The 13,515-nt window shown below is 47.4% G+C and overlaps 1 long non-coding RNA gene across 1 annotated transcript; it reads left to right on the forward strand.

Annotated features, from left to right (window-relative positions):
• The first annotated feature begins 2,696 nt into the window (after positions 1-2,696).
• Positions 2,697-12,476, forward strand: LOC135969482 (uncharacterized). The gene is made up of 3 exons (XR_010584743.1): positions 2,697-2,815; positions 10,353-10,439; positions 12,298-12,476. It is a non-coding gene; the product is annotated as an uncharacterized lncRNA (long non-coding RNA).
• The last annotated feature ends 1,039 nt before the right edge of the window (positions 12,477-13,515 follow it).

The raw sequence follows: 13,515 nt of genomic DNA on the forward strand, positions 1-13,515 counted from the left end.
TTGGTTGCACAACTCTGTGAATGTAGTAAAAGCCATTGAGTTGTACAATTGAAATCAGTGAATTGTGTGGTATGTGAATTATATTTCAGTAAAGCTGTTACCAAAAAATACATACCTAATTGATATAAAAAGACTGAACTGGAAATACTTTTGCCAAAATGTGTGGTAGGTTATAGGTGGTATTTATTTTCCACTTCGTGTTTTTCTCTAGTAACCAAATTTTCTCCATTACACATGGTTCACAGTTTCTTCTCATAATCATAAAAATTGCTACTATAAAAATTAATAAGCAAAAGATTAGATGGTTCCCTTCGCTTCTCTTCCCTTTCCTTTCCTGTAGTGGAAGATTTTGTACGTGAATTGTACTGAAATGTAATTCAAAATGCAGATACATCTTAAAAGCAGAGACACCTTCATCAAGGAAACAGATCCTTTCTTTTTTAACATTTTATTTTATTTTAAGTTCTGGGACACATGTGCAGAATGTGCAGGTTTGTTACATAGGTAAACATGTGCCATGGTGGTTTGCTGCACCCATCAACCCATCACCTAGGTTTTAAGCTCCACATGCAGTAGCTATTTATCGTGATGTTTTCCCTCCCCACTCCCCACAGGCCCTGGTGTGTGTTGTTCCCTCCCTCTCTCCATGTGATCTCATTGTTCAGTTCCCACTTATGAGTGAGAATATGCAGTGTTTGGTTTTCTGTTCCTGTGTTAGTTTTCTGAGAATGATCACTTCTAGCCTCATGTCCCCACAAAGGACGTGACCTCATTCCTTTTTATGGCTGCATAGTATTCCATGGTGTATATGTACCACATTTTCTTTATCTAGTCTGTCATTGTTGGCCATTTGGGTTGATTCCATGTCTTTGCTATTATGAATAGTATGGCAATAAACATATGTGTGCATGTATCTTTATAATAGAATGATTTATATTACTTTGGGTATATACCCAGTAATGGAATTGCTGGGTCAAATGGTATTTCTGGTTCTAGATCCTTGAGGAATCACCACACTGTCTTCCACAATGGTTGAACTGATTTACATTCCCACCAACAGTGTCAAAGTGTTCCTAATTCTCCACAGCCTTGCCAGCATCTGTGGTTTCTTAACTTTTTAGTAATTGCCATTCTGACTGGCATGAGATGGTACCTCATTGTGGTTTTGATTTGCATTTCTCTAATGATCTAATGTTGAGCTTTTTTTCATATGTTTGTTGGCTGCAAAAATGTTTTATTTTGAGAAGTGTCTATTCAGGTCCTTGGCCCACTTTTTTATTGTTTTTCTCTTGTAAATTTGTTTAAGTTCCTTGTAGATTCTGGATCTTAGACCTTTGTCAGATGGGTAGATTGCAAAAATTTTCTTTCATTCTGTAGGTTGCCTGTTCACTCTTGATGATAGTTTCTTTTGCCGTGCAGAAGCTCTTTAGTTTAATTAGATGCTATTTGTCAATTTTTGCTTTTTTGCAATTGCTTTTGGCAATTTCATCATAAAATCTTTGCCCATGCCTATGTCCTGAATGGTACTGCCTGGATTTTCTTTTAGGGTTTTTATGGTTTTGGGGTTTTACATTTAAGTCTTTAATCCATCCTGAGCTAATTTTTGTATAAGGTGTAAGGAAGGGGTCCAGTTTCAGTTTACTGAACATGGCTAGCCAGTTTTCCCAGCACCATTTATGAAATAGGGAATCCTTTCCCCATTGTTTGTCTTTGTCAGGTTTGTTGAAGATCAGATGGTTGTAGATGTGTGGTCTTATTTCTGAGATCTCTACTCTGTTCTATTGGTCTATGTGTCAAAACAGACCCATTCTATACAGCACCCTTGACAAAAAGGTCCAGCATCCACTACCCCTACACAGTGACAGGAGCAAGCTCACTTCATCCCTCAGCACCATGTTCTGGAGGACTAGCTCTGAAGCTTCTGTCTTGTGTTGAGTTGAAATAGTTCTCCCTAAAGCTCTCCTTGTGGGTCCAGCATTGCCTTCTGAAGCCACATAGAAGCAGCCTGTTTCTCTTACATACAATAGCCACTTATCTGTAGATAAGTGGGCAATTCCTGGAGACTTCCCTGCTTCAGATGAAATACTTGCAGCTCCTTCAATCATTCCTTGCATGATATATGTGTCAGCAAGGCCTGAGTTGCAAGCAGTAGAAACCCATGCTAGCTGACTCAGGTAGAAAAGACATTTCATTTGCAGGAAATGGGAGTGGTCATAGGACTGGCAGAACAGTTGGAAATCCAGCTGGAGAAATAGACAGGAACAAGCCAGAAGCACACTGAAACCTGTCCAAAAGCCTCCCAGGAGGGCACACGGAGTGCCACATGGAGCCTGCACCACCATGGGGAGGAAGCAGCCACCGCCTTCCCGAATTGTAGGTCTCAATCAACCATGCGATGGTGGGAGCAGCAGCTATTTCTCAAGAACTTATCGGGGAAAATAGGTAATAGAATTTATCTGGACACCAATTTGCCTGTTAGGTCGACTTGACTTTCTCTAAAGCCTCAGGCATAGAGTTATTACGGACTGAGTTTGTGCTTCCCTAAAACTCACATTGAAGCCCAAACCTCCAGTGTGCCTGTCTTTGGAGATAGCGCTTGTGAGGAGGTGGTGATAAAGGTTAAATGAGGTCAGAAGGGTGGAGCCCTCATCTCATAGGGCTGGGGCCATACAAGGTGAAGAAGCAACAGCTGAGCTCTCTTTCTTCCCAGTTGGGATACGGTAAGAAGGCCACCGGCTGCAAGCCAGGAAGGAAGGCTTCACTCATTACCAAATTGACCAGCGCCTTGATCTTGGACATCTCAGGCTTCAGAACTGTGAGCAATAAATTTCTGGTTTTTAAGCCACCTGGTCTGTGGTGTTTTGTTAGGTCAACCCAAGCTGACTAATACAAATGGGTTGGTTATCATTATGTGTTTCCAACCATCCAAAATTTCCACAAAACACAGTAGACCTTTGAGAGACGTGAGACCTAGTCATGACCCAGGGTTTTCTCATTCAAGCATGGGAGTTGTACTCATGGTGGTGCTTTTGATGTAGTTTATTCCAGGGAGCATCAAATGAAGCAGAGAAAAGATCATTCAAGGAACCACAGGATTTTTGTAGGATTTTAGGAACCCTCTAGGTGCTACCCCTAGTCCTGAAAGGAGCACCAGGCAGACTACGTATGAGTTGTCTGGGAAGATTTTTTTTTTTTTTTTTTTTTTTGAGACAGAGTCTCACTCTGTCACCCAGGCTGGAGTGCAGTGGCTGGATCTCAGCTCACCGCAAGCTCTGTCTCCCGGGTTCACGCCATTCTCCTGCCTCAGCCTCCCGAGTAGCTGGGACTACAGGTGCCTGCCACCTCGCCCGGCTAGTTTTTTGTATTTTTTAGTAGAGACGGGGTTTCACCATGTTAGCCAGGATGGTCTCGATCTCCTGACCTTGTGATCCGCCCATCTCGGCCTCCCAAAGTTTGTTTTTTTTTTTTTTTTGAGACAGGGGTTTCGCTCTTGTTTCCCAGGCTGGAGTGCAATGGCACAATCTCAGCTCATCGCAACCTCTGCCTCCCGGGTTTAAACAATTCTTCTGTCTCAGCCTCCCGAGTAGCTGGGACTACAGGCATGTACCACCATACCTGGCTAATTTTTTTGTGTGTTTTTAGTAGAGATGGGGTTTGTCCATGTTGGCTGGGCTGGTCTTGAACTCCCGACCTCAGGTGATCCGCCCGCCTTGGCCTCCCAAAGTGCTTGGATTACAGGCATGAGCCACCGCACCCAGCTGGGAAGCTTTTTAGAAATATAGATCGAAAGCTCTACCCTCTGAAAGTCTACTTTCATCAGCCTGGGAGAGGACCTGGTGCATTTTGAACAGGTGCTCCAGGAGACAGGATTAGGCAGAATCCAGACTGGGAATCCTACTCTGGACAAGCCTCTCGTCCGCAGATGGGAAAACAAGCTAAAGATAAAGACCTTGGGTCCAAGGTTCAGACTAGACCAGCACTTAGGTCTCCTCATCTCTGGGGTATTGGTGTCTGTCTTCACAGCACTGAAAAGTCATCTGTATGTGAAAGAGTCTTTACTGGAGACTCCAGACGGTGCCTGGGGAGGGACACAGAACTCTGCCATGAGAGAGGTGGTGGGGGCAGTAGAGTTCTGACTGGGAGAAACTGTATGGTCTCCCGGTGACAGTTAACCTAGAGCTGGGCCTTACGAGAGGATAGGCAGGATTCCTTAGAATAAGTAGGATAATGGGAATTTAATAAGCAGATGGGGGTGGAAGAGGATTCCAGGTGGAGGGAACAGCTTGAGTAGAACCTGGCTGGTAGTGGGACTTTGTACGCAGAGTGAGAAAAGATGGCAGCCCCACGTGGCTGCTGCAGGCCTTGTCCAGGGCACTGAAGCATGGCAGGTGCACTTGGAGTTGAGGCTTGAATGGTAGGCTGGGGCTGTAATCCTGTGGTAAACCCTAAAGCCTCAACAACACCCCTGGGTACATAGAGATGTTCGATGAATACCCTATAAAGCTGTTTGATAGCTCACCCCAATTTTGAGAAGCAAAGAATGAGTTGAGATGTTTGTAAGTCATCAGAGAGAGATGCCTTCCTATGACTCATGGCACCCAATTTGGAGTGAAGAGAATCTGCCTCAGAGGAAAAAAACTGTGTACCCCAAAATCCTACCAAGAAAGAGGTTCCCTCTGCTCACATTCCCACTGAACTCTTCCAGCACCCTGGCATCTATATTTTTTGGCTCCTGGTGCCTGTGCTTTTTTTTTTTTTTTTTTTTTTTTTTTTTTGAGATGGAGTCTCGCTCTGTCACCCAGGCTGGAGTGCAGTGGCCGGATCTCAGTTCACTGCAACCTCTGTCTCCTGGGTCCAAAAGTGATTCCCCTGCCTCAGCCTCCCGAGTAGTTGGGACTACAGGCATGCACCACCATGCCCGGCTAATTTTTTGTGTTTTAGTAGAGATGGGGTTTCACCATGTTGGCCAGGCTGGTCTCGAACTCCTGACCTCATGATCCGGCCGCCTCAGCCTCCCAAAGTGCTGGGATTATAGGTGTGAGACACCACGCCCGGCCTTGCTCCTGGTGCTTTGAATGCACGCGAAGGAGAGGTCAAAAAAACAAGGTGGAAGTGGGGCCTTCCTGGGTGATTCAGAGCAGTGGTTGCAGGTTTGACCGTGCTGGGAGTCAGGTGAATAGAGCATGCTTTACCCTCTCTTAACAGCACTCAGCCATCATGATACAGGCTTTTCCTGAGGGCACAGGCAGATGCCAAGTAGGCACAGAGTCAGATAAGTGCAGCCCCAGTTCATGCCAGAGGCTGTCCCAGTCCCCACCCATGACCTCACACCACCTCTTGCACACTGCTCCTGGGTCTCAGGAAGGAGTGTGGACTCTCTGTAAGGTGACCATTTCAGGCAGCTTGCGCTCTTGTGCATGTAATATGGGGCGGTTGCTGTGTTGGGGTCCTGGAGGAGGTCAGGAAGGGAAGAGGTGCTGAGAGATGCTTAAAAACCTTTCACTCTGGAAGGTGGGATGGGCTGCTGCACAGACACATACTGAGTGGGGTGGGATTGCTCAGGGGTGCAGGAGACACAAGGGACCGTTCTAAGGAAGCTCCCAGGTTCCAAAGAAGCAGCAGTGCTTTCCGGCTGGGTTTCTGAGAAGGCATTAGGGCAGGGTAGCTTTTGAGTTGGAACTTGAAGATGGAGATTTGGAAGTGACCAATGGGAAGAAGCAAGGGAATGGCCTGAAGAAAGGCAGAGAGAATGAACATTCCAGGCCCAACCACCAGTCCTCAGCCCCAGTTCTTCTGCCTCCAGAAGGGACATGAGGCAGAGCTTTCAGCGTCTCTGAGCATCCACGCTGTTCAGATCACAGGTCTAGGCGCTGACCTGTTTATAAGCTGAGTAGTGGCTAGACCCTGCCTTGTAGGAGCTCAGATGCTTAGTATACCAGGATAGCTCTGATTGAAACCAGAGTGGTATTTTTCTCTGAAGGGCCCTGTCCCTCACCTCATCAGGCTTGCCTCTCATGTTCCCACATCCATGAGTCCTCCCCTCATACAATCAACTCCCTTAGCCCTGTAGAAAGCTGTGCTTTCCTTGCCTTGTGGCCTTGGCTCCTGCCATTGCCTACATCTAGAGTGCCCTTCCTGAAATGTGTGACTGTCCCCATCTGCCCATGAGGCTTGAGTCCAGTCCCGGCTTCACTATGACATGACCACACTGATCTTCATCCCTCCCCTGCCCGCCCGGCGGAAGCATCTCTCCCTTCTTTGAACTTCACCATGCCATGCGTCTTCCTCTGGGTGTGCCATAGTCACCTGCTTACATGACTGATTCTGCCCCCAACACTAGACTGTGAGTGCCTTGCAGGCAGAGCTAGGTGTCCTGATCACCAGAGTCTTGCACAGCACCTGGCACTTAATAGATGCTCAGGAAACATCTTTGTCAGCATAGCATAGCTGGATGTAGAAATCTCTGAAAACATAGAGGCCAGAGTTCATCAGAAAGGGTTAGAAGGATTTCACAAGGTTCATTGGAAAGAAATAAAGTTTAGAGATCTGTAGAAGGAGGCAAAGGGCCATTTGAAAGCAGAGAACAGGTGAGGGGCTGTGCGTTAGGAGTGAAAGAGCCCATTGGAGATGGGTGCTCAGGCCTGTGGACTTGGAATGACAGGGTCTTTCACTCCATATCCCATCCACCCACCTGGAAAGCCCTTCACCTTGCCCCCAACCCAGACACATGTCCCAACTGGATGCTGGACAGACGCCTTGAATATGAGGCAGAAAAACTTTGGCTCAGAATAGGAAGGCCCTGCTGGCTCCTGGAAAGGTTTCTAGCAGGATGAAAACGGTTTTTAAAAGATAGCCTGGATCATGTCACTCTTCCACTTAAAATGCTTCAGAAGTTTCTCATTTTTGTTAGCATGCAGAAAGAACTCAGAGCTCAGATGGTCTGGGTCCTATTGGTTCATCAAGCTCAGCCTGCCTGGAGGCAGCCACTGTGTTGTTCCCTCTCTTCATCCTCCCTCTGTACCCTCTCTTGCCACAGGGCATTTGCACAGGTGGTTCCCTCTAACTGGAACACTAAGAAATATGGAAGTAAAGAGGCTTGGGAGAAAAGGCAGGAGTCACAGGTGACTGTGTGGGATGAGGAGAGTTATTAAAACTTTTTTTTTTTAGAGGGAGTCTCGCTCTGTCGCCCAGGCTGGAGTGTAGTGGCTCCATCTTGGCTCACTGCAACCTCGACCTCCCAGGGTCAAGTGATTCCCCTGCCTCAGCCTCCCGAGTAGTTGGGATTACAGGTGCCGCCACCACACCTGGCTAATCTTTGTATTTTTAGTAGAGACAAGGTTTCACCATGTTGACCAGGCTGGTCTCGAACTCCTGACCTCAGGTGATCAGCCTACCTTGGCCTCCCAAAGTGCTGGGATCACAGGCATGAGCCACTGCAGCCGGCTTTCCAAAAACATTAAGAGTAGATGGACGTTACTTTGGACACCAGATTAAGGAGTGTGCTGAGCTGAAAGAGAAAAGGAGAATAAAATGGACCTGACACTTACAGTGTTCCTCGTGCAGAGGGAGAACTGTGGACATAGAACCATAGAAGCTGAATTCTCACTACCGGGTTCAAGTCCCAGACATAATACTCGCTGGCTGTGTGGCCTTGGGAAGGCACATGACCACCCTCAGTGAAAGTGGAACTGGAAAATTTCTGCCCCGCAGAGATTTTCTTACGAATGAGGAGTTCGCAAGAACAGAAAACCAAACACCGCATGTTCTCACTCATAGGTGGGAATTGAGCAATGAGATCACTTGGACTCGGGAAGGGGAACATCACACACCAGGGCCTATTATGGGGAGGGGGGAGGGGGGAGGGGGGAGGGGGGAGGGGGGAGGGGGGAGGGGGGAGGGGGGAGGGGGGAGGGGGGAAGGATGGCACTGGGAGTTATACCTGATGTACATGACGAATTGATGGGTACTGACGGGTTGATGGGTGCAGCACACCAACACGGCACAGGTGTGCATATGTAACAAACCTGCACGTTGTGCACATGTACCCTAGAACTTAAAGTATAATTTTTAAAAAAATGAGATGAGTTAGCATACACCAAGTCCTTAGAGCACAGCCTGGCTCACAGAAAGCCCACAGTCAGTGTGAGTCGTTATTAGCACTGTTGTTAACTGAGGGTAATAACAGGGGCCAGGGGCCAAGAGGCATTATCTAGCCCTATTTTAGAGGCAAAGAAATGAGGGCGAAAAAGCTCAGAGGCCAGCCTGCAGTCACACAGCAGAGCCACATATGAACATCGACATTTTGGTTTTCAAGGCCCACACGCGCTCTATCCTGCCACACAGTGCTGGCAGGCACACGAAAGGCTATTGCAGTCCAATCTTCTCATGACAAATACAGGGAAAGGGAGGCCTCTTAGAGAAAGCGACTTGATCCACCCTTATGCTCTTAAATTGTAAGCGTCCAGGGATCATCCAAGTTAAGATGTCCATACACAGCTGGCAAGGCAGGACCTGAGGCTGAATGAGAGGTACAATTGGCTCCACGGTATTGGCCAAACCCACAGCTAGTTTTCAATGCTGAGAACTGTCCATCCTGGCAGAGGCTCACTGCCCTCTGTGCCCTCCCTGGTTGCCTGGGCAGATGGTGAGCTCTGGTTGCCAAGGAACCCGTGTTGGCAGTTCTGAAATGGGGCGCGTCAGCAGCCTCGCTCCGGTGGCTTCCCACATCCTTGAGTAACCACCACACAATGGTGCTGGGCATGAGACCAAGGGTGCGGTGGAGATCGAGTTAGTAACACACACTTGGTGACCCTCCCCAGCCAGGTTTCACTGGGTGCTTATGACCAACACCCATCCCTTCCTTAGCATCTGTGATGTCTTTAAGGGCCAAGTAAAAAGGTAAAACTGCAGGGAGTCAGGAGGGGGAAACCGGCCTGGGGTACAGAGTCCCTCGGAATGAAAATATATGTAATCGGCTACCTGTAGGTCACGATGCATTAAGTGAACCTGTCAAAACTTGAAAGTGGGCTACAGTGGGACGGGCAATGCCCAGAGGGAGGCAGAAAGGTGTAAATAATCCGAGGTGAATGTGGGTCTTGTTGGCATGGTAGATTTATGCCCTGTCTTCATAATGTACCCTTTCATCTTGGGAGCCTGGATTCCAAAAATCTAGTCTAGACAGGAATTGATGGTGCTACCTCTCGGCTTACATCGTGCAAGGTTTCTCAACACCAAAGACTCCTGAATATTGATGGGAACAGCCCACTCAGCCAGGGGATATTGCTCAGAACTCAGGAGGCCAAAGGCATCATTCTTCCCTGTTCCCTGCTCAGGAACAGCCCTCCAGGGGCAGCGTCACTCATTCTGGGGGATGATGCTGTCTTTTGTCTTCATCTCCCCAAGCGGGAGACAAGTCCCATCACGCCTGCCACCTGGCAGGCAGCCTTACGCCTTCTCTTTCGTCCTTTTCATGTGTGCTCGGTGCCGGTTTCAGCGGCTTTCATCAGAGACTGAAACTACCCCCACTCCCATCACCTCCCAGGGCCATGGGCAGGCCCTGGCTGACAGACCCAGGCCTAGGAGCCTGGGCAACCATAAATAGGTGGCTGGAAGGACCTCTCCGAGCCCCCTTCTCTGCCCAGGCAGGCCTCCTCCTTGGGTGGTCAGAGCCAGGGCCCGGGAGCCCCTGCTGCAAGAACTGAGAGGCTGAGGGGCTTCGCTCCTGAGGAAGGCCCCCTCTTCCCACCCCCCGTGCTTTAGGCCCGGCAAATTCAGCCTGGGAACTGGGGCTGCTGTGGAAGAGCGATGGAGCTGGGGAGTATTTACAGTGCAGCCCGTGAGGCTGAGCAGTGACAGCACTGCGGGCCTGAGAATTACAAAACAGACTTAAACAGATGAAATATTGCCCAGGCGTGGTGGCTCTTGCCTGTAATCCCAGCACTGTGGGAGGCTGGAGCAGGCAGATCACTTGAGGTCAGGAGTTTGAGACCAGTCTGGCCAACATGGTGAAAACCCATCTCCACTAAAAATTAGCTGGGCGTGGTGGTGGACACCTGTAATCCCAGCTACTCAGGAGGCTGAGGCAGGAGAATCACTTGAACACGGGTGGCAGAGGTTGCAGTGATCTGAGATCACACCACTGCACTCCAGCCTGGGTAACAGAGCTAGATTCCATCTCAAAAAAAAAAAAAAAAAAAAGATGAACTATTAACTGATCCAGGGAAAACAGACAAAAACTATACGTGTTCAAAACGAAACAACAAAGGGCACAGGGCTCAGAAACCAGTTTGTCAGTCTTTGTGAACAGCTGGGATCTCTGACTCATGCACTGTCCCCTGTTCTCTATGCTGCAGGAATGAGGCAGCGAGAAGCCAGATTCTGCTGGAGACAGAGCAGAGAGCCAAACCATCGCCATTTACTGGTGCATGACCCTGGGCAAGGTAGGGGGCATCCCTGAGCCTCAGCTTCCTCATTTGCAAAATGGTGACATGCCTGCTTCCCAGGGCTGTTGTTAAGGTTAAATGATGACACAGTTTACCATATGCCAGGCAGATAGTAGGCACTAAATAGTCACAATTATTAGCCCTGAGCAAATATTGCTCAGCCATTCCCTTGTAAAGCCTATCCTCTAACCAACTTTCCATGTGGACGTTCAATCATCTTTCTGGGTGACCTTGCCTTAACCACTGTCTCAGATTCTGTGTGTGTGTGTATAGAAGAAACAAAGAAAAAAAGTCCTTTTCACATAGTGAGGACATTTCCCCATCCTATGAGTCTGTGTATGTGTGTGCATATGTATACGTATGTACACACACACACACACACACACAAACACACAGCCCCGTGCAAGAGGCAGGACAGGGTTGCATTTCCCCCTTTTCAAGATGAGGATGCTGAGCCTCAGAAAGATCAAGTGACCTGAACAAAGTCACACAGCCAATGTGTTTCTCCGAAAGAAACGACCAGGAGTCCGTTTCTTTATACAGAGGTGTCCAATCTTTTGGCTTCTCTGGGTCACACTGGAAGAAGAAGAATTGCCTTGAGCCACACATAAAATACAGTAGCCCTAATGATAGCTGATGAGCTCAAAAAGTAAAAATAAAAATCACACAAAAAACCAAGGTTTTAAGGAAGTTTACAAATTTGTGTTGGGCTACATTCAGAGCCGTCCTGAGCCATGCTTCTCCATGGAAGTGGAAGTGGACAAGCTTCTCCACTATAAACTCGTGATGGAGAGACATGGAAATCGTACCTTTCGGGCTATTTTAGGAACAGAAGAGGCATCATCTAGCTATCTCGAGAAAGCAGACTTCAATTTTCTATTCATTAAAGAAATGTGCTTCCATCTACCTTGAAATCATTTTGATGATTTCCAGATCCAAGTCCCCTGAATAAATTCCAGGGAAAGTCAAGTCACAGGACACAATGACCGTCACCTTGAAAAAATACTATTTTCTCCTGGAGGCACTACCAAGGCTCAGTGATACCACCACTGCCACTCCACCCTACTGCATGTGGCATCCCTGAGCCTCCGCTCCAGGGAAAACAGACAAAACTACACATGCTCAAAACAAAACAAAAAAAGGAACAGGGCTCAGAAACCAGTTTGCCCGGTTCCAGTCACTTCCACTGCAATGACAGATCCAGTGACCTTGGCAGCCCTCACCCATTCACAACATCTTCCCATTGCCATCTAATGTGCCCCTCCCGATAGCTCCGTGTGGTAGAGGCTGCACACGGACTCAGGATCCCCACTCACAGGTGACAATGTCAAGGCACAGTGACATGTAGCTTCTTGTCCCAGGTCAGGTGTCTCATGATTTTTGAGCCACTGTCTTCTGACGCAGCCAGTGATCTTTCCTCTGGACCACAACCCCTCTGAAAGGCACTGTGCCGAGAAACATGGATTTACTTCACCTGTTGCTATTTTGTACACTTGAAATGATCTTTCCAAAACGGATTTAATAATTGAAAGTTTTGCTCTCTGTTCCTTGGAGAAAAGGGACATGCTTTGAAGAAGGAATTGGAACCTGAACAGTCATGTTTTGTAGGCATTCATGTTTATTTCTCTGATATTGTGGCTTCCTCTGGAAAAATCCAACCAACACATCCGTTTCAAGTCTTGAGAAACTCCCAAATGTTGACCATGTGTCTGATTCCTGTGTGGTCAAATGAGTGATGTTTCTCAATGTCCACAACTTATTTCCATGTTAAAATAATTCCATGCTCAGCTAAATCCCACTTACACACAAGTGTGCACCTGTTAAAATAGGTCATTTTTCACTGTTAATCTTCCAGATTCCATGAGTATGTGTGGGAACCCCAGACAAATGCAACTTGAATGTCACAAAAGGCATTTTTCTTCGCTGAGTGACCGTGGTTGGCCCAGACACCTCGGGTCCCTTGCTCCCACAGATTTGTAAAACTAAGGAAGATCCCTTTCTGCTGAGAGAATGGATTGGAATTAAAACTTAGCATAGAAGGCCTTGTGTGAAACTGTATGGACTTTTGTCTTACAACTGGGTTATTTTTTAATTAGGTTTCTGTCGATCTTTTCTAAACTCTGAAGTATGTCAGCATGGAAACTCAGTAACTTTTCTCAATGCTCCCCATAAAGCTAAAAATTAAAAAGAAAAGAAGAGAAAGAAAAAGGGAAAAAATTAAAATTTCACAGCAAGAAGTTCTAGCCTCTGAGATTTTGTCACTGTTGCAAAAGTAATATGTCATCTTTGTCATAACCTCAATGCTAAAAAGTAGACGCACCAAAGAGCAATTTTTATCCCAAAGTCTTCTTGGCGATGAGATTTTCTTTCCTACTTCAGATTTGGTGTGCTTCCAGAAACCCAAGGGCCCTAAATCAATATCGAGGGACTGCTTCCAACTCATAAGAGCCTCTCGGGCTCATTGCAAATGTGGGCACTGGGTTCCAGAGGGACAGGCTTAAAGAACTTGATGGCAAAAATGGGAAGCCCGGGCTCTGTGGCTGACCTCAGTTGCAGGATCCGTGCTGGGACAGCCTGTCCTCCACTCCATGATTTGTGAGGGCCTGCCTGGTATTGCTAATCTTCCTGACAGTTTATTTTGAAGCGAAAGGGGGCCAGTGGCACTGTAGGCAACATCAGACAAGCCGCAGATCTCCTGGGAGATCTATGCTCTCCGGGAGGCAGATAACAATATGTTGCTTTTCCACAGGGTTGTTAATATACATATGAATCCCAAAGCCAAGAACGGGCTCTTCAAACTGGTTTATTTAAACACTTTTTCTGGGGCACACATTTCAAGAAGGGGATAAAGAGGGGATGATGTGGATCCTGTGTTGTCCTCAAAGAAGGGAAGGTGGAATGCTGTGTTTCCAGTGTAGAATCTGGCACAGAAACCACCCATAGCAGGTGCGCCACAGACCTGTTTCAGCTGGAAGGACCCTTTCTATCTTCCTTCCACCACCTAGTGAGTGGCCACGTTGATGATGAGACCTGGGGCCTTTAAAAATCCTCTTTCAAGTCTCCAGCCAACCCT

This window comes from Macaca fascicularis, chromosome 2 (genome assembly GCF_037993035.2).
Source record: "Macaca fascicularis isolate 582-1 chromosome 2, T2T-MFA8v1.1".
Taxonomy (NCBI): Eukaryota; Metazoa; Chordata; class Mammalia; order Primates; family Cercopithecidae; genus Macaca; species Macaca fascicularis.